This window comes from Callorhinus ursinus, unplaced genomic scaffold, assembly GCF_003265705.2.
Source record: "Callorhinus ursinus isolate GAN/ISIS: 27379988/994484 unplaced genomic scaffold, GSC_fseal_2.0 scaffold11, whole genome shotgun sequence".
NCBI classification, from domain to species: Eukaryota; Metazoa; Chordata; class Mammalia; order Carnivora; family Otariidae; genus Callorhinus; species Callorhinus ursinus.
This window is the reverse complement of record NW_027397073.1, coordinates 9,343,640-9,364,167: the sequence shown is the minus strand read 5'-3', so window position 1 is coordinate 9,364,167 and position 20,528 is coordinate 9,343,640. Positions and strand designations below refer to the sequence as shown.

General features: G+C 33.2%; 1 long non-coding RNA gene across 1 annotated transcript; it reads left to right on the top strand.

The window, feature by feature from the left end:
- Positions 1 to 5,373: 5,373 nt before the first annotated feature.
- On the top strand, positions 5,374 to 19,696 carry LOC141373661 (uncharacterized). Its single transcript, XR_012379903.1, has 3 exons — positions 5,374 to 5,448; positions 17,694 to 17,821; positions 19,405 to 19,696. It is a non-coding gene; the product is annotated as an uncharacterized lncRNA (long non-coding RNA).
- The last annotated feature ends 832 nt before the right edge of the window (positions 19,697 to 20,528 follow it).

The following is a 20,528-nucleotide window of genomic DNA, read 5'->3' as shown; positions in this document are numbered from 1 at the left end:
TTATTGAATGATGATGTGTACAAAGAAGTAACCTCTTGTTAAATGTTAGCTATCCTCATTTTTGTCATAGAGTAAAATCAAGATAACATCTCATCAAGCCTATGGAATAATATAGGATTTGATGAATAAATGATAAAATCTCAAGGAAACAGGAAAATCTTTATGGAAGAAGTTATGTATAAGCCAAGATGTGAGGTCAAAAAGTGAGAGAATCTATGAATTCTTGATTCTTCTAGTGATCGATCAGCATATCTGGTGTGACAGTTAATTTCATGTGTCAAGGAGACCTGCTTTGGGGTGCCCAGATTAAACATTATTTCTGAGTGTGTCTATGAGAATGTTTTCTGGATGAGATTAGGATTTGAATCAGTGGACTCAGTAATGTAGAATGCCATCCCCAATATGAGTGGGCCTCAACTAATCTTTTGAAGGCCCAACTATAACAAAAGATTAAGGAAGGAGAAATCACCTCTTTTTTCTTGCCTCACTGATTGATCTGGGTTATTGCCTCTCATTTTCTTCAGTCCTTCAATGGGATTTATGTCATTGACTCTCCTGGTCATTTATTATGAGGAGACAATTTCTCATAATAAATCTCTCTTGCTCAGAGAAGAGAATCCTGGAGAATCCTGGAGAATCCTGACTAATGTAGTTGATCATAGGTTCTTAATATAGGTCAGAGTTTTCCAGTGGAACATTAATAATTACAGGCCAAACTAAATATGATGAGTGTTTGGCTATAAGGAGTTAATAGATGTATGTATTTTTCTATACACACACCTTGTTTATTTTTACACATACCTTGTTTTATTTCACATCTTAATCATATAAAAAATAAATAAGTAAAAAGTATATCCTGTAGAACAAAAATAACTCTTTGCCTTTGAGATGATTAATTTCAGTTTATTTACTGACTATAAGGTAAATCCCCATAGGCTTAAAATCTTGGTGAAATTTCTATTTAATATAGATTTTAAAAATCAGGGAAAAAGTTTATAGGCATCATAGTGCTAGTTCTTGGTAGTAATGACTCCTATTACTTTTATGACTGTGTTATCATATCAGTTAATGCATTTTCTGTGCAATGATGCAGTTCCACCCCCTACATCCATCAGCAAAAATGAATCATTTTTCAAGGTCTCTACATGAATACTAAATAAATCAATAGAAAATATGCAGAATCAAAATGTGAGAGATAAATCCATGTTAACCGCCACTTGACTGATACTGCTGTTCAACATTTTTATTTTGACAAGTACATTTTCTTACACTGTAATATAGAAGTACCTATCTTTCCAAAGTTAAACTCATTTTTATTTGAATCAGGACTAATTTATCATTGAAATCATCAAATAAGATATTGAATATTTTTAGAGGGAAACAGGGATTATGGTAGGATTTACATAATATTTCCCCATACATTATGTGTTAGTATTTAAATTATTTATAACTAATATTTTGCATACAGTTCTGTATCTTGTCAGCCCATATGTTGCCAAGCATCAATTTTTTCTTATCAAGATTGCTTTTCTACATTTGGTTTCTTTCTGGCAATATCATTATGATGTTAATTACTGGTGTCAACATATAACTTCCATTTACCCCAGAAACATAGAAACATTATTGAAAAAAAAAAAGGTGTGGGAAAAGATCATTTACCCTAGGAAATCTCAAGGTGATATTATCCCACAGATAATTTTCCAGAATATTTTTTCTTATATTATTTTCTCCCAAACTCCTTTTGATGAAGTATTGACCTTGATATCATAAATATTTAACGTATAGCTTGGGAACAAATCTCCCTGAGCGCCCTTCTCTCTGAAGCATCCAATACAAGTTTCCTGTGATTATTTTAAATGCTTCAACTAGGATTTCTTGTAATAAATACAATGGAGTAGCCAAGTTTTAGTGTAAACCATAACCTTTGTGACCATAGAAAATCTATTAAAGAGGTTTAGTGAAATAACGTGATGATATTATTAGGTCTTATTTCATCTATCATTTTGGCCTTACATGATAGTTCAATTTCAAAAGCAAAATAGTAATAACAAAATGAATTGACATATTATTTATGGTAATATATAACTGAATCAAAATAGGAGCTATTTGCTCAGGGACAACACTACTAAGAGTTTTTTCATACATCTACACTCTTAATTCTCACACAAACCTATGAATTGTATGTAATTATCATTCTGATTTTCTAGATGAGAAAATACACAGAGAAATCTGTTATACAAGTTCACACACATGGTACATGTTGCAGGAAGGGTAGATTTACCCCTGCACTGTTGGGCAGAGATATTTTCTTATCCCTTACATTCTCTTGATTCCTATCAACAGACTTCATGAAATTATAGGATATTTTCCTTACTATGATTCCATGGCTGCTTTTATTAAATTAAAATGTTTAATTTATTGGAAAGAAAAGTAAACTAGCAACCCAGCATTATAAAGATATGTCAATCAAATTTTGGGAATAATGGCAGAAGTGAATGTAAGTAAAAACACTTTGGGAAAGTTTAGTAATTATAAGTAACACTTATAAAGATCTTTATTTTTTTGGTATTTGCATAACTTCTTGACTTGGAATAATTCTGGGCTACTTGCAGTGGGAATTAGTTATCAGTTATTATTCATTTCTCATGAACCCTGATCCCATTTGTAGTCCCTAAGTAGCCATCAGCTCATTATCACCTTCCTGCTGGTATAGAGTTTCCCTCTCATTCATTGTTAGAGTCAAGGTTGGGGAAAACTGGAGATTCATTCTAATTAATTATATTTCAGTCATTTCTATTTTCAAATTTTGGCAAGGCCCAGGCATTGATACAAACAATTTCATATCAGTATGAACTTTATTGTTTATTAATGAAAATTTTAAGAAAGGCAAGGTTGTCATATGGATTTAAATATGGTTGTCTAAAAAGACTTGTTATTGGGCGCCTGGGTGGCTCAGTCGTTAAGCGTCTGCCTTCGGCTCAGGTCATGATCCCAGGGTCCTGGGATCGAGTCCCACATCGGGCTCCCTGCTCTGCGGGAAGCCTGCTTCTCCCTCTCCCACTCCCCCTGCTTGTGTTCCTGCTCTCGCTGTCTCTCTCTCTGTCAAATAAATAAATAAAATCTTTAAAAAAATAAAAAAAATAAAAAAAAATAAAAAAAATAAAAAGACTTGTTATTAAAACTGCAAAATATTAACTCAGTTTTTCATTCAATTATTGTTCTATCTGTAAAACATGCTATCTGTATTTGATATTTAATTAAAATCCTCTAGGGGCGCTTGGGTGGCTCAGTCAGTTAAGCCTTCGACTCCTGGTCTTAGCTCAGGTCATGATCTCAAAGTCTTGAGATCGAGCCCTGTGTTGGGCTCCATGCTCAGCGTGGAGTCTCGTTGAAATTCTCTCTCTCCCTCTGCCTCTGCCCCTCTCCCTGATTGCACGTGTGTGCTCTAATTCTCTTTCTCAAAATAAATAAATAAAATCTTTAAAAAAAATACTCTAAGTGATATGTCTTTTACAAATCTTCTTCGATGCATAGATAGAATGTTATCTTAGAATAACTATATATAAAATAAATCACAATATTGCAAAAGTTAGTGAATTTCCCAAGTCCAAAATGGGTCCCATGCAAAATAGTCCCATCACAATTTTACATGGGCTTTTAAAGAAATTATGTCTGCCTTTTTGAAGTCATGGAAAGATGAGATATTTGTGATTTAAAACAAGTTTAATTATAAATTTGTAATTGTTTCCTTTATTTTTCTTAATGAGTATATTATTTCTTAATTAATGTATTATTATTACTCCTCAAATATGCAGCACACCTTTGAATGGACAGATATAATGTTTTATATTGTATAACATGTTCAGGAGCTTTAACTACAAGATCTATAGGTAATAACAATGTATGCTACTCAAATCTATAATTAGTTTATGGCAGATAGAAATTCAATAGGATTATAATAATCATAACAAATGTGTGCTATCATACAACTTTTTCCTCAAATTTCAAAACATTATAGAATTTTAAAGTATCAGTAAAAATGTTATTTTATTTATTCTTTACATTTGTAAAATAAATAAATTCCATGCAACCAGGAAAAATACTATCTTGTTATAACCATAAATGCACCTAGGTGATTTAAAAAAACATGTAGTGAGCTCTAAATGAAATAAAATAGATAGTCCATTGAAAAAACAAATAAAAATCAAAAACACTGATACTGTTAGAGGTAGTCCAGAGTTTAATGTGGAAGTAAGTTTACTCTACATTAGAGAATAAAGAAGTATTTGTAGAAAAAATATTTTCCTTAATGAATTACATTAACACCTTTCTCAAATCAAATGGTCATACATGCTTGAGCCTATTTCTGGACTCGTTATATTAGGTGTAGAAACACATGATCAAATCTGGTCTGCAACCTGTTTTTTATGACCCACAGGTTAACAATGTTTTTTTTTTTTTTTTTAAATTTTAAAGGTGGTATTAAAACAAACAACAAAAATAACAAAGTAATATGCAAAGGAAATTCTTTGTGGCTACAAAAAACAAAAATAGTTACTCTCGTACTATACAAAAATGTTTGCCACTCTCACATGATACTTTTTAGAAAATCTGCATGTCCTTTATCTCAACAAGACCAAATTCTCATAATTACTATAGAATTAAGGTAAATACAGAAATTTGTTAATGTAATTTCTCTTTGTTCTACTTTTTCAAACTTATTTTTGTTAGTCTGGTTTATTTTGTATAACATATAAATTATATAATCCGTGCATTTATAAATAAAATGCCTGCCATGAATTCAAATGGGCTTAGTTCAACCTGTAGCTCAATTTTCAGGAAATCTGTATTTTAACAGTGTTGAGTTTTCTGGACCATTAACATTGTATAACTTTCCATGAATTTAGATAATGTTTGATTTCTCTCAGTACAATTTTGTAGTACTCAGTGTAGAAGTCTTGTACAAGTGTTGTTAAATTTACCCCTAGTTTTTTTTTTAATTGGGATAATATATTTCTTTAATAGACTTTGTTTTTTAAAAGTGGTTTTAGGTTCACAGCACAATTGAGTGGAAAGAATAGAGAGTTCCCATATACCACTGCCCCCATACATGCATGGCCTCCTGGCCTATCAAGTTACAGTACCCAAATGATAAATTTGTTACAATTGATGAACCTATATTGACCCATCATCATCCCAAGTCCGCAGCTTACATTATAGTTCATTCTTGGTATTGTACATTCTGTAGGTTTTGAAAAACATAGAATGTAAATATAAATGACATGTATCCCTCATTATGATTTCACACAGAATGATTTCACTGACGTAAATATTCTTTGTGACCCACCTATTCATCCCTCCATTCCCCCTAACCTCTGGCAGCCACCGATCTTTTTGCTGTCTCTATAGTTTGCCTTTCCTGGAATATCGTATAGTTGGAATCATACGGTATGTATCTTTCTAGATTGGCTTCTTACACTTATTAATATGCATTTAAGGTTCCTCCATGTCTTATCATGGCTTGATAGCTCCTGTATATATTTTTAGCATGGAATAATATTCCATTGTCTGGATGTACCGCAGTTTATCCAGTTACCTATGGGAGAACATCTTGGCTGCTTCCAATTGTTGGCAGTTATGAATAAAGCCATTATAAGCATCCACCTGCAGGTTTTTGTATGGAAACATTGTCAACATTTAATTTGGATAATATGGTTAGGTATATGTTTAGATTTGTAAGAAACTGGTAAGCTGCCTTCCAAAGTGGTTGTACTATTTCATATTTCCATCAGTGATGAAGGAGCATTCTTGTCACTCAACATCCCAGCTGGCGTTTGCTGCTCATATGGTTTGAATTTTGGCCATTCTAACAAGTGCATAGTTGTTTCTCATTGTTGATTTAATTTATAAAATCCCTAACGACATTTGCTGTTGAGCATTTTTTCATATGCTTTTTTTTTTCCATCTTTATATATTCTTCGGTGAGGTTCTTCAGAACGTATGCCCATTTTTTAATCTGTTTTTTTCATTTTCTTATTGTTGAGTTTTGAGAGTTCTTTGTATATTTTGGATAGCTGTCCTTTAACAGCCAATGTCTTTTGCAGATTCTTTTTCCCATTCTGTGGCTATCTTCTCATTCTTTTGGTTCCTTTGCAGAGCAGAAATTTTTAATTTTAATGAAGTCCAATTTACTAATTATTTTTCATGGATCATGCCTTTGTTGTATCAAAAAAGTCGTCACTGAACCCAAGGTCATGGAGAATTTATCCAATCCTCTCCTCTAGGAGTTTTAGAGTGTTGAATTTTACATATAAGTCTGTGATTTATTTTAAATTAATTTTTGCAGAGTGTGTAAGATCTATGTCATTGGTGACTAATATCATTAATTACATTAGTGACAAGGGACTGCTGGGGCCAAAGGTGACAGTGAGTTAAGGAAATACTTAGGAAGTGAATGATTGAAGCTGCAGTGAAGTCACCCCTTCAGGAAGACTTAATCTATAGGGGAGAGGTAAATTGGACAATAGTAGGGAGAACAATGAGATCAGGAGAAAGGAGTTTCATGTGCATTTGTCTGTGTTTATTAAATATAATATTTTAACTGTGTTTAATATAAATAAGAAGACTTCAATAAAAAGAAAAGCTGATTTTTTAAAGGTGTTTTATTTCCATAAAGCAAATTATCGTGGATTGGGAAGAGAGGGTGGATCTAAAACAAGGTACTAGGAGAACTACCCTTACTGTTTTTTTTTTCTTTCCCATGTTTTAGTTTTCATTTTTTTAATTTTTTTTTATTATTAACATATAATGTATTATTTGTTTCAGGGTACAGGACTGTGATTTATCAGTCTTACACAATACACAGTGCTCACCATATTCTTGAAGGAATTCTAGTCCATTAGCATCTGATAGCAAAGGCATCCATTAAGATCACTTTTAGTGTCATTGGCATAACTTTGAGGGAAATTCTTCCTGATTTTTTTTTCTATTTTTGGTTGGTGAAGTAGAAATTGAGTTCACCTATTCAAAATTATGGATGAGTAGCAGTGGCAATGATTTAAAAGAGAGAGAGAGAGAGAGGATGGGAAATCAGCAATTAGGAAAGGAAAGGAAAGAATTTCTAAGCACTAATGAGGACTCAGTTAAATGTGAATTAAGAAATTGATAAAGGGACCAAATCTGAGAAGTAGCATTTTTTCTTTGCAGTAAGCTTCATCAGTCCTTGAGTTGCTATGGAAAAGCTAACTGGAGGGACTGATACAGGGTTAAGGTGTTCCTAGCATGAGGCAATTGAGCGTGATCACCCAGTTCAATAAAAAAAATAGAAGTTCACACAGCATGCAGTTGATGTGGTAAGGAAAAATAAAGACTAGAGACACTGGGGTATCTGTCTGAGCCTCGAGAACATCCATCGGAACAACCCCTGAGTGAACCAGGCAAGAATGGGTTGGTATAAACCAAGTGACCAGAAATAAACAAATATATGAATTTTAACCAAGAAATGAAATAAAGATCAATATATGGCAAAAGATCAACTAAGAATATGTTATTATAGACAGGAATAAGATCAAAAGATAAGGAAATAAGTAACTCATATATAAATTAAATAAACACTGGGAGAGGAAACCCCCTTAAGATTTAACCATAAACCAAAAAGAAAAAAAAAAAAAAAAGCGGGGGCTGGGAGGAAGCCACCATTTTGTTCTTACCTATTTTTGCCAAGTAGCTCAGGGACTAAAAGTCTGATTTCATTGCTCTGGGCCAAGTGACTGGACTAAAAGATAGTTTATGGAGTTGAGGAGGTTGTATTATTGCAACCATTCGATCGTAAAAGTGTGGACCAAGGTGATTATCATGGGAATAACAACACACTTTTTTTTTAGGAACTTGTTTATAAGAATTAACTGACATGCTGTTAACCACCAAACTGATATAGACAATAAAGAAGTGTTAAGTTTAAAAACAAGGTGGTGGGGGCATGAGTAAAACAGGTAATGGGGATTGAAGAGTAGACTTATTATGATGAGCACTGAGTTATGTGATTGTTGAATCACTAAATCACACACCCAAAACTAATGTAACATTGTATGTTAACTATACTGGAATTAAAATTAAAAACTTAATAAAAATAAAAAAATAAAATTTTAAAATTATTGCCTTAGAAATCCCTGGTATTAATGAGTGCATAAAGGGATTTAGGAGAAAATTTGTCAGCTATTTCAACTTGACAGGTTTCCACCATTGTGATCATAGACATTGTTTCCTCATCTAGAAAAGAGTGACAATGAATCTTGTGAAGTTTAAATAAGATATAAGTGAGGTAACATGTGTGAGGGCAGAAGCCACGTGGACCTGATTTGCCACTGAAATCCCATTTCCAGAAGAGTTTTTAATAGATTCTAGATAAATGTTTGATGAATGAGTAAAAATTTTTTAAAGTGCAGAGAGATGAATGCTGAATTTTTACAAAAACAAAAGAACAAATACATGATAAAGGCCATTGGACTGGACACACCTGCATAAAGTCAAATTTTCTTAATACAAAAACTGCTTCTTGCATGTCTCAGAGTGTTTCCATGATATATCTTTAAAAGAAAATTAGGACAAAAAAGAAAAAAAAACTCATGCAGAATAAAATTGATATTAGTTGAAAAAAGTTCTCAAAAACAGATGCTCACATTACTTTATGGAATAGCTTTCTATAGTGCATTAACATTTGATGTATTTCTGAAGTGAAGCACGCCCATTTGTAATTCTTTATTCATCAATATTCCCAGTGAGAAGTTCAGAAAAAAATGCTGACATAAAAATGATAATAAACTTAATTTGCAATTATACCATTCATTTACATTGTCAAAAAACAAATCTTTCTCTGGGCAAAATGTATTCTATCTTAATATTTTGCATAACTTTAAAAGCTCATTTTGGTTTATTTTCACAGTAATGATCTAAGTCTATTTTATTCTTCACCCTAATTAATATGCCTAATAGTCAATTAAAAAGTTATTCAAGGGTGGATGGAGTTACTTTCTAACTTGGTGACAAGTGGCCATCCTAGCATATCCTAAAACTGTTCTGCACTAACTTTATTCCTATGCCATACTCTCATTCCTGGAATCTCAAAGTGCCTTGTATCTTTTGCTTTTCTAGTACAATAATTTAAATCAATTTTAGGACGCGATTAAAACTTTTACTCTCATGTTAAAGACTTAAGGTTACAATATCAACATCATAAAGACAAGTGTCTTCTAGGCACTGTGATATATCCGTGAAAGCTCCTCCTAAAGGCAGTGACATGTTTTATATGGATTCGTGGTATAATTAATAAACTTCTTATAGATATAAACAATTAAAATGGCATGCTTAGTGTGCACTTTTAATCAATTACAAAGGAAAGAAGTCTATGCCACTAGTTTTAATCAAGGTTTCCCTACTCACTACTTCTTCTGCACACATGAAACTAGTCATTTTTTATTATTTTATTTAAATTCAATTAATTAACATATAGGGTATCATTAGTTTCAGATGTAGAGTTCAGCTGTTCATCAGTTACATATAACACCCTGTGCTCATTACATTACGTGCCCTCCTTAATGCCCATCACCCAGTTACCCCATCTCCCCACCCTCAATTTGTTCCCTATAGTTTGAAATGCTCCTGACTCCCAGAACATTCTAGGATGCTTCCCACTTCCTTGTCTTTGTTTACATGATCACTGTTCCTTGGCACTTGGACCACTCTCCACCTTTATGGTTAATCTGTTCTAAAAGCAACACTTTAACAATATGTCTTGTTTATTCTTAATAGAATTGATTATACACTTCTTAATGCCTTATCCTGTGTATGAATCTATAATGATACCTGTAACACTTTATCGTATCAATTTATTTTCAGCTCTGCTTAACTTTTTGTAACTAAAAGCTCCTTGACGTCAAGGACTGTCTCTCCTATGTGTTTGTATTCCTATCATATGTCTCAGGGCATATTACCTGGTAGGAAGTTAATAAGTATTAAATGCATGAAGGAAAGAAGGAAAGAAAGAAGGGAGGGAGGAAGGATTCATATATTTATTAACAGATTTCCTGAAGATATCATCAGAGTTTGACAACTATTTTATTGTATCTAAGTTTAGGGTAAATTTCCAAGTGATGATACAGAATTGTTGCCTTTCAATACTGAACGCTAAAGACATTACACACAGTACAAGATATCCACATCTTCATAGTGTGATTTTAGTGGCAGAAGATCAAGAAGCAGACAAGAAGCAGACGAGTATCACAAAGAACTAGCAGGATTGAGTATCAGTTTTCAATCTGAAAAGCAGTTTTTGAAGTGATCTCAAGACATAACTTCTGAATATGTTAGGTTGATCCGACTTTTGAGTGTTTATCCCTTAATAAAGTGGTGAATGTATTTTAGAACAGAAGGGAAAAAATACAGACCCGATCCCAAACTGTCCAGGACTGAAATGTTTCATTAACTTAAAACCTCATATATTATTTTATTTGCTTCATTCATGTCAGTTTGTATAATTTGCTTCTTGTTGTTTAGTCCAGGTTCTGTGTAGCTCTGGGTCATCACTCTCCTCATATTAGAAGAGAGCAAGAATAGGAAAAACCATATAATACTTCTAATGCTCTCACTACAAGTTAACATCTGTCAATCTCACTGTCGTACCATTAGTCAAAGGAAGTCACATGGAAAATCCGAATACATGAGTGCATGGGTCATAACATAATCCTCTAGTAGGACCAGAATTTTTAAAGAGGGTTAATAGAGGCAGGTGATATTTTGAACAATATTTCACTTCCCCGAAGAATTAGTCGTGAGTGAGAAAATAATAATACAGAGAGTTGGAAGATAATTGTCTTTGGAAAGTTGAAACAAGACCTTTAATTGGAAGTACAGAAAAGGCAGAGTGTCTGTGCACAAGTGTCTGCAGATGGATATATTTGATGGTGAAAAGGTGAATTAAGTCCCTCCTAATCACTTCGATTTTTTAAGTGAAGCATAAGGGAAGGTCATCAGGTGAAAATCTGTAAGAAGCAAGGGAAGTTTAGGAAAGAATAAGAGTATCTTCTGAGAGAAGAAAAAGAAATCCATAAAAATAGAATAAGATTATTTGACAGTTTGGGTATTCCTGTGCAATCAGTAATGAAATACATATATGTAAGACAATATAGCACAGTCATATATGTGAGAAGAAATTAAGTTAAGCTTGGAACTCTTTGGAATTATCTGATTAGAAACAAGGATGTTTTCAACATGGAGGAGATTTGTAGGTTTCATGAAAATTTTCTTTCCAATCTATGGTATATTCTACAAAACGCTTGCCAGAAGATCTTAAAAAATAAAACATACTTGAAATATCTTTTATATATGTGTTACCATGGAGCAAGAATATGTGAATTGTATATAAAATCTGTAAGTGACCGGTACATTATTTCCATATTAACTTCTGACAAGAGCAATGAAAACTGCCTCTGGAATAGCTTACATGTGAAATTCAGCCTAAATTTATTACTGAGTTTGGATAATAGTAACAAGAGATCATACGCATGCATGAGATGGTTCTCAGAGCTCTTTTTAACTTGTTTAGAGCTCACAACAACACTCTAAAATAGGTATGATGATTGTTATTCCATTTTTGACATGAAGAAACAGATCATAGAGGTTAAATGCTTAAGGTCACAAATCCAGGACTCAAATTTTAGTGATATGGCTCCAGAGTCCATTCTTTTATATTATTTCCATTTAGTTTGTGGAAAATCATCCTGATGATTATAGTTTTATTTTGGGGATGAATTGTCCTACCATTTTTACCTCTGATTTCAAAATAACTATCAATTACTAAGATACCTTGATACTTCTCATTTTGAAAATAACACATTATTTATAATAGTTACATAATATTAAATTTCTAAAAGATCTCTGCAAATCTTCAGAGAAATGCCAAAACTAATAAAAATTCTAAAAATACAAAATAAATTATGTTTATATATGAAACATTATCTTTCCAGCATTTTCCCCTAAAACTGTAATAATAAATGTAGAATTGCTCAGGAAAGAAAACTTTTCAGACAGAATGGCATGGTAGAGTCTATTTGTTTATTAAATTTGTGAATGAATTTTTGATGGTGTTTAATATTATTAGAAGACATATTTATGATTACTAATTAAACTCACTGAACTTTCTTCATTGTACATTGACATAGCCCACCTTAAAGCATGAGAAGGGCAGAATAAGAATAAGGATAATTTCATAAAGGGTATGTAAGAATGGCTTAGCCAAAGTATAGGTTCACTAATTCTAACAAGGCTTCTGTCCTTTCATTTTAATTGGTTGGCAAGGTCTACAGAACCGGAGTAGGAATCTATTTCTGGATGCTCATTATAAGAAAATGTAGTCAAGTATCACCATATCCTCAAAATCTAGACTGAAAATGACACCTCTGGAAGGACCGTAGACATGATTTGTTAAAGTGTGTAAAGATGATCATTAAAATAGAAGACAGAAAACCCTGAGAAGAGTCAGAGAAATACCTGCATCAAATAATTTTACTTTAACAAAGAATATAATTCGCTAGTACCTACAGCAACATTTTTTTCTACTAGTCAAGAAAACTTGTAGCTAAAAAACAGGGCTAAAATTGATTAGATGGCTAGATGTGCGTAAATAATTGTGTAAAATTGAATAAAGTAGAATAATAATGAATAGGACTGAATAGCTGTAGGGTACAAAGTTTAGAACTTCCTAAAATTTCATGTATACACAGTTCTTTTTTTTTCTCATGTATACACAGTTATTTCTACTGACTCCAAAAAACAGCCTTGTTTATTGATCAGCAAACAGAGTTTATTTATTTTAACTATACATAAAACATAACTTCTAAAGGTCAAAAGCAATAATAGCTTATTTCCCTTCATATACAACCAAAATATTACATCTAGACATTAATGTCCTAGAGTTTAGCTAGCTGCTTTTCAGAATATGAGCTTTTAATTTTAATGCAGCATTTCTCTGCCTTTTCAAAGTCTTAATGGACCAGATTTGAGTGTTAAGAAAGATGGATCAAATAATTTCGAATAGCTCCAGGAAAAGAAAATCAAAGCCATTGGATTTAATTTTGCTGCATGCATTAGTATTTAAGTTTAAATGAAAGCATCGATTATCAGTCTTAGTTAATATAGATTGAGTAATATTCCAGAGTTATCTGTTTAAAGCACTAAAGTTAAAATATAAATGAACTTTTCCCCTTAACTTCATGAGTATATGGCAGGCCTTTTAGCTAATGTTACATTAATGCTATATGTGTAATTGTAATATACAGAAATAGGCAATTAAGTCTCTGAATTATGGCTTCAGAATTGTAAGACATGTCTCTACAATCTATATGAAGTTCACTCTGCATTAGTCATGAAAATACAAAAACTTAACCTAGAATTCACACCGTCTGGGTTCTTTCACAAAGAGGAGAATTTGTCAGGGAACACGAAAGTTCTATAAAATGCTTAAACTTATACAAAGTATGCATGGACGTTAAACTCTAGACTTGCAACAGTGTCCTCTTGCATATGGTAATTACTCAACTCGCTGACTGTGAGTCACATGTATTTCGTAGATCTACATGTTGCCCATGAGACAAATACAGGTAAACTGGTGCATGTCTGCTCTCTCTGTAGATATATACCATGAGTTCTAAAGAAATCAGCATTTCAAACATATGTTCCACAACTGTGACTTTTGTTGTTTGGCAAGAGGTTAAGAGGATTCTTTTGACGGAGGATTAAATTTGTTCACATGAGATTGATAATACTCCAAATATGCTCAAGAGGGTTCTAGAACTTTCTAAATGAGAATCTGACGCATCCTCACTACTTATGAGGAAAGGGCAGGAGCCCCATGTGGGCTCTGGAGCTCCCACTTCCACTCGAACAAGAGCAGCTTCTGTTTCTATGTCTTCTGCAGAAGATTTATCTCAACCATTTTCCAAGCTTTTTTAAACCTCTTGATTAGATAGATTTGCAGCAAACTATTTGTTAATCTCATTATATAAAGCAAACATTTAATTGATTTTCTTTTCCATAGTACTTTCTGTGAAAACTCAGCCAACTCAAATGTCATAATGTTACATCTATCCTTAATATTGCAGTCCAAGATAAAAAGTTATGTAGTTGTAGGACAAAATAAGTGCCTCACAACCAGACCTAAGTTTAGAGACATCGCATTACTCATGTATGCAAATAATGCCCTCTGGTTTGTGCAGTGTGCACAAACCATCCACAGCAGCTCTTCCTATACCTCAAAATTTAGGGCACTTACTTCTATGAGCAATAGAATAAAAATAATTTCCTTGATTGCTTTGATTTTTGAACTGTCTCTCTAGTGCATAAGAAAACAAGGTAAATCAGTGATATGAGTATTTCATAGGGAATAAGGTTTGACTGTTACAAATATACCACAGTCTCAATTCCTGGATAAATGAGCTAACATTTTAGCAACATTTTGCTTGAATTTTTAATGAGCCTGTGTAGTGTACAGGATCAGAAATACTATATGCAGTCAGCATTTATTGGCCAGACGTAATAATGACTCTGTCCTACATATATGATAAAGGGAATACCATTATATATTCTCAAATAAAACACTTCCAGCTTTGCCTATAATCTAGACATGCATGATGTATATAACCCATGCACGTGATTTATACTCTACCAAAATTTATAAAAATTAAGGAGGGAATTTTAAAATAATATTGTAATAACATTGTCATATTCTGGCCAAATTTCATTTGTTTCTTAAAAAAAAGTTAAGACATTTAAAAATTTGACAGTTTTATTTAGTAACTTTTTAAAGAGGCTTTTAATTACATATAAATTGACATGTTTCTCTGACTCCCCGCCCTGATTTTTGTGTCTTCTTTCAGAAAAACAGTAATTCATTCAGTCACAGAATCAAATGCAAACTAAAAGTTTATATGCCCAACTTAAAATAGATGGCTTCCCTCCTTACTTTTTTTTCCCTTTATGTGAAAATCATAGAGCTGAAAACAATATATAGATGGAAGATATGTCATAATGACTATTTTAGTAAAAGGTACTTGAGCCACAAAGAAATAAATAATTTTTGTTATCTGAAATGAAAATGCATAATTTTGAATACAATTATACATTCATGTTTCTTGAGAAGCACATCTTTCTCCACAGTGATCAAGATAAATGCCTCAGGCATTGTAAAAGAAAAAGTGCTAAATGAATACTATCTCCCCAATCTTAAGTTTTAAATATAAAGTAGATATAACATCTAATCAAGTAAATTACAACCCCTTCTTTTTGAGATTTGCAGTCATTCTTTATACTCCATTATGTTCTTTGTAAGAGGACAAGCATATGCCTGTACCTTTAGAAGCCTTAAATACATATTAAAGCAAAAGTAGCCAATTGAAAAGGTTGCCTACTGTATGATTCCAACTGCATGCCATTTTGGAAAAAGCAAAAGTATGGAGACAGTAAAAAGATCACTGGTTGACCGACATTTTAGGGGGTGAGAGGGATTAGCAGGTAGACCACAGAGGATTTTTCAAGCAGTGAAAGTACTCTGTATGATACCATAATGATACATACATGTCATACAATTTGTTCAAACCAAAAGAATGCACAGCACCAAGAGTGCACTATAATGTAAACTATGGCCTTTGGGTGATGATGATGTGTCCGTGGAGGTTCATCAATTGTGACAAATGTCCGACTCCACTGGGGATGTTGATAATGCAGGAGGCTATGTAAATGTGGGGGCTGGGGTATGCAAGAAATCTCTGTACCTTTGCCTCACTTTCACTATGAAAAAAATATGTATATATCCAAAATCTGCTGCTTGGTTATCACCTCAACCACTATCAACCTAGTTCAAGTCACTTTCATTGATTTTATAAATTATGAGAATAATCTTCTTTTCCAATAATCTTTGCTTCTACCTTGTTCCTCAATTTATTTTAAAAAATCAGTCAGATTTTTATCTGTTTCAGATAAATTTCTATTATCTATTTCAGAATATGTCAAACCTGTGCTAGGATCCCATTGCATTCAGAGTAAAACCAAAATATTTCCAAGATCTTAAAAGACCATTCTCTTCCTGGAAGGGTGGATATACCCCCACCAAAGCCTTTAATTTCAAAGTCAGACACAAGATTTGTTCCCCCTGTCTGGAATACATTTCCCAAAGATAGAGTTCTGTGTTCTGACTCCCCTTAGTTTTTGCTCAAAAATCACCTTTTGACTAAAACTTTCATATAATTCATTAAAAAAAAAACCTAAAAGTACAACTGTACTACATATGACTCACTATTCTTTTTCACTGTTTTCTATTTATCCATAGCATATTTCAGTATATAATAAAATGTATTTTATTTATCTATTTGTTTATCTTTTATTTTGTCAGAATAGAATGTCCATTAGGGTAGAAATTATTGAGTGTTTTGTTCAGTTATAATATACCAACAATACGTAGTGTTTCTTGCACAAAATATGTGATAAATATTTAAAAGAAAAAAAGATTAGATGGCCTTTAAAAAGATTTGAAATAATTGAATTAGATTATTTACAAAAATATGAACTTTATATGTGAGAAGTTTTGTAGGTCTTCTCTTCAGTGTTGTACAAGGCTGACCTTCAGTCCTCAAGAGACACATTTCTTGGACAACTCACTACCAGAGAAATATTACAGTCAAAATATATGGCCATACTATTCCTCCTTTGAGATTCCTATATCCCAGTATATTGAGACCTAGGTTGGAGATTTATCAGAGAGGAACATAAAACTAATGTGACTACTATGATTTTATTATTGTTGTTTTTTGCCAGAACCAATATATTTTATGAAGAGTTACCAGGTAAAGAACAACTTGGAGCATGAAAAACCTCCCGAAACAAAACCAAAGAGCCTGAAACCAAACACATATTGATTTGAGGTTGATTTAACATTGCCTTATAACCTTTAAGTAAATATTATTTATACCAACTTGTTTAATAGAGCATTGTTTTATGTATATAAGAACATACATATGCTAACTTCTCAAAGAATGTGAAAGGGCATTAATTAAGTAAAGATTGAGGTTGTAATATTACCTGTGCATTTCATTATTTTGGTCAAATCTGGGTAACTTTATAAATGCCTTAGTCTATGAAAGCCCATACAATATTGTTTTTGCTTCAAAAGTGCTAGCCACCAAAAATTATTTAGAAGAGGCTCTTCATCAGGAACTCTGAACAGTGTCTCTGGCACAGAGTTGGTGCTCAGTAAATGTACGTTGAATGAATATGAAAGTCAATGGATCAACAAGTCATTAGAGATAGAAGAATAATAACTTTCCACAAAAGAAAAAAAATAACCACAAGCTTTGCTTCCTGCGCTGTTCCTTATCCTCGTTCACAAGGAAAAACATTGAATGAGAGTAATGACTTCTAGTGACTATTCATTATGAACATCCCATTTACAGAGCCGTAGTGACAACTCCCATCTTGTGATCATGTTATGTGGAGGTAAAATTGTCCCCTGAATTAATGACAAATGCATCAGGGCCTTTATCCAGTATAATGTTTGAAATGATTAAACTCATGGAATGTTTGCTTAATCTATTTTCCTTTTGCATACATTATGCTTTTTGCCTGAGGCAAACCTATCTTATAATTTTCAGTTGAACAGAACCATAACTCATGACCCAATAAATTATTAAGGAACCCTGCCTTGCATCTGATTCATCATTCATCTTACCACAATGGCCAATAGCCTGCTCCTTGCCATGATAAATAGTTCCACTCAAAGGTAGGAATAGAGTCCTATGTGTTTGTATGTGTGTATTTTTTTTTTTTACAAAATTATATTTAAAGCTAAATTTTCACTAAGAATTTATAGTAATAATATTCTTGCTCTAAAAAGTTTTATCATCTTGTTATATTGCTGGGAATGGCCAGCAATCCCTGTACCGATGGATGAAAGATTACTCCAAACTTTGCCTTGAAAGAGAGAAGACAAGGGGGTCAACGCTCAGAGATGAGGACCCTTTGCTCTTCTTTGCTCCTGCTTTTCTTGGTCCTTCAGGATATCCTTATCACTGTTTCTCAAGCACATGATGTGTGACAAGGGGTCTTACTGAAACTGAAAAGATTTACGGGAAAGATACAATATGCTAATCCGGCTATTCTATTAAACATAGCCTAAGAGACAATGCATAACATCTCGTAGATCACAGGGCGGCTGTTTGGGATAAGAGAGCCTCAGGGAAGGTAACTCCCCAAGGCATTCCAGTGGCAGAGTGGTCACATGGCCCCCGGCATTTCAAAGGCCCACACCCTTCTCAGAAACCCTCCCTCGCACCCAGTGGCCTCTGTGTTACATCTTAGCAAGCCAGGTATTATGGCTGATTTCATGCTCTATATTAACCCCAACATTATATCATTTGTAATTTGCTTCTTAACCCTTGACAATCTTCCAGAAGTAACCATTATATTCTACTTGAGATCAGATTGAAAAATGAACTATATAAAGGATAGGATATCAAAATACTGTTTCTCATCCCTTCATTATCTTACTCCTTGTATGCTAATATTCTACCAGCCTCTAAAAGTCTAAGGACATAATATTGTTTAAGGAGCGGAATAAAGTTGGGAAGGCATTGCAATGTTTGAATAATGTCATGTCAGTATTAAGAAATAAGCTACATGTGTGACCTGCCACATGAGAGTCAGTCACGTAAACATATGGATGCTCATTTTTAAAGCATGAAAATGATACTAAATATCTGAATTCCTGGGTGCAAGATCTGAGATTACAGTTCATCATGGTAACCAGTCAAAGAATAAATATGATTTTCCATCTGCTGATATTAACTGTTAGTTATCATTTTAATGATAGAAATGGAATGTTTGACAGCATCAGAAAATATAATCTGCCTCCTCAGCTGTATTTCAAAATGGGCATGAAAACAGAATATACAACTCAACAAAACTCAAAATAATGTGCATTTTAGAATTTTTTTTTAATTTGAAACTGCTGACATGGCAGCTTTAAAAATTTTGAAGAAAATCAAAGAAAAGCATCTACAACCATGATTATTCTTCAGTATTTCATTTCATTTTTGGCTCTTTCTCTCTGGTCAATGTTGATCACAAACCTAATGTGCCATTTTATTTCTTATGCACGTGTGTAACTGTTTTACTTTGAAAAATTAAAATTGTTCTTTTGAACTGTTACACATTTTATTTTAGGTGCCCTGTTACGTCTCTGAAGGGCTGTCAAGAATAGATTCCTATGTTTCTTCTTTGTTGAAAAGAGGATTTGTAAGAAATTTAAAAACTACAATTTGAATTAATTGTTCAATTTTCTCCCCTTCATTCCTAATCGTACAGTTGAGCCAGATGTCTTTTTGTGGGTCAGAGGAGCAAAAAGAAGACAGAAGCTATAATTGTATGTTCATGCCTGAGGGTTTTCTGAACCCAATTACTTAATCAAAGGCAACTTGCACCTGCTGATACACAACCACCAGGGATGACAAGATGCTGCGGGGTTGTTGGGCTATGCCTGGAAAACTTCAGAGACTTACCCTTCTAGCTTTCCCTCCTACCTTTTGAAGTCTGATTCCACCGTTTCACAAATAAATACTTTAGTAAGACCTTCCAAATAAAATAAGAAATGGAAATAAACGACCCAATGAAAATGAAATGCACCCAAGTGCCCTATGAATCTCTGGATTTCCCATCAAAGCAAATGATTGAGCCTAGGATCTAGCATGTTTTCAAGATCCTAGGATCATTTTTCACTGTTCTCAGAACCATGATATGACCATGAAATATTTACAAGGTGCTGTTCATTTGGCTCCTATAGCCTGATAACCCACAAGCTTCATGGGAAATAACAGCTGAAGGGTTAGATTTTGAGAAAGTAGGGAATTCTTCAAGCAATATTCAAAGCCCCAAAGAATCATCTCTGCTCCTACAGCCATCAACTTTTATAAATTCTCTCAATACACCACAAAATATGGTCTAATATAGTTTGTATAACAAACGCATATTGTAGAATTTGTTAGTAGAATTTACTTAAACTAGAAAAATTTGCACTCCAGTGGCTTCATATGGTCCAGTCTTTGCAGTAGCAAATAGAGAGATAATTATTTCAAATGATATATTCCCTACGTTTTACTGACCATATATTGAGAAAATGTTGACATAAAAATGGAGAGCATTGAGTAAATATAACAACTGAATCAAGGAAGTAATCAGCCTTGTGTGTCTTGATACAGCAAAATCTAATTGAGAAATCATGTACTGTAGACATAAATCAGTGGACTGTAAAGCTAATATAAGAACCAAGCTTGGGGCTTCTGCATTTACTAATTCATGGGGGTTAAACATTGCCCTAGTGAGAAATATCTTGGTGTGTGAGTGCATAGTGCAGGTGTGGATGTGTGTGTGTGTGTGTGTGTGTGTGTGTGTAGGAATTGTACTGAAGGTAATTCTTGAAGTCAGCCCTATTC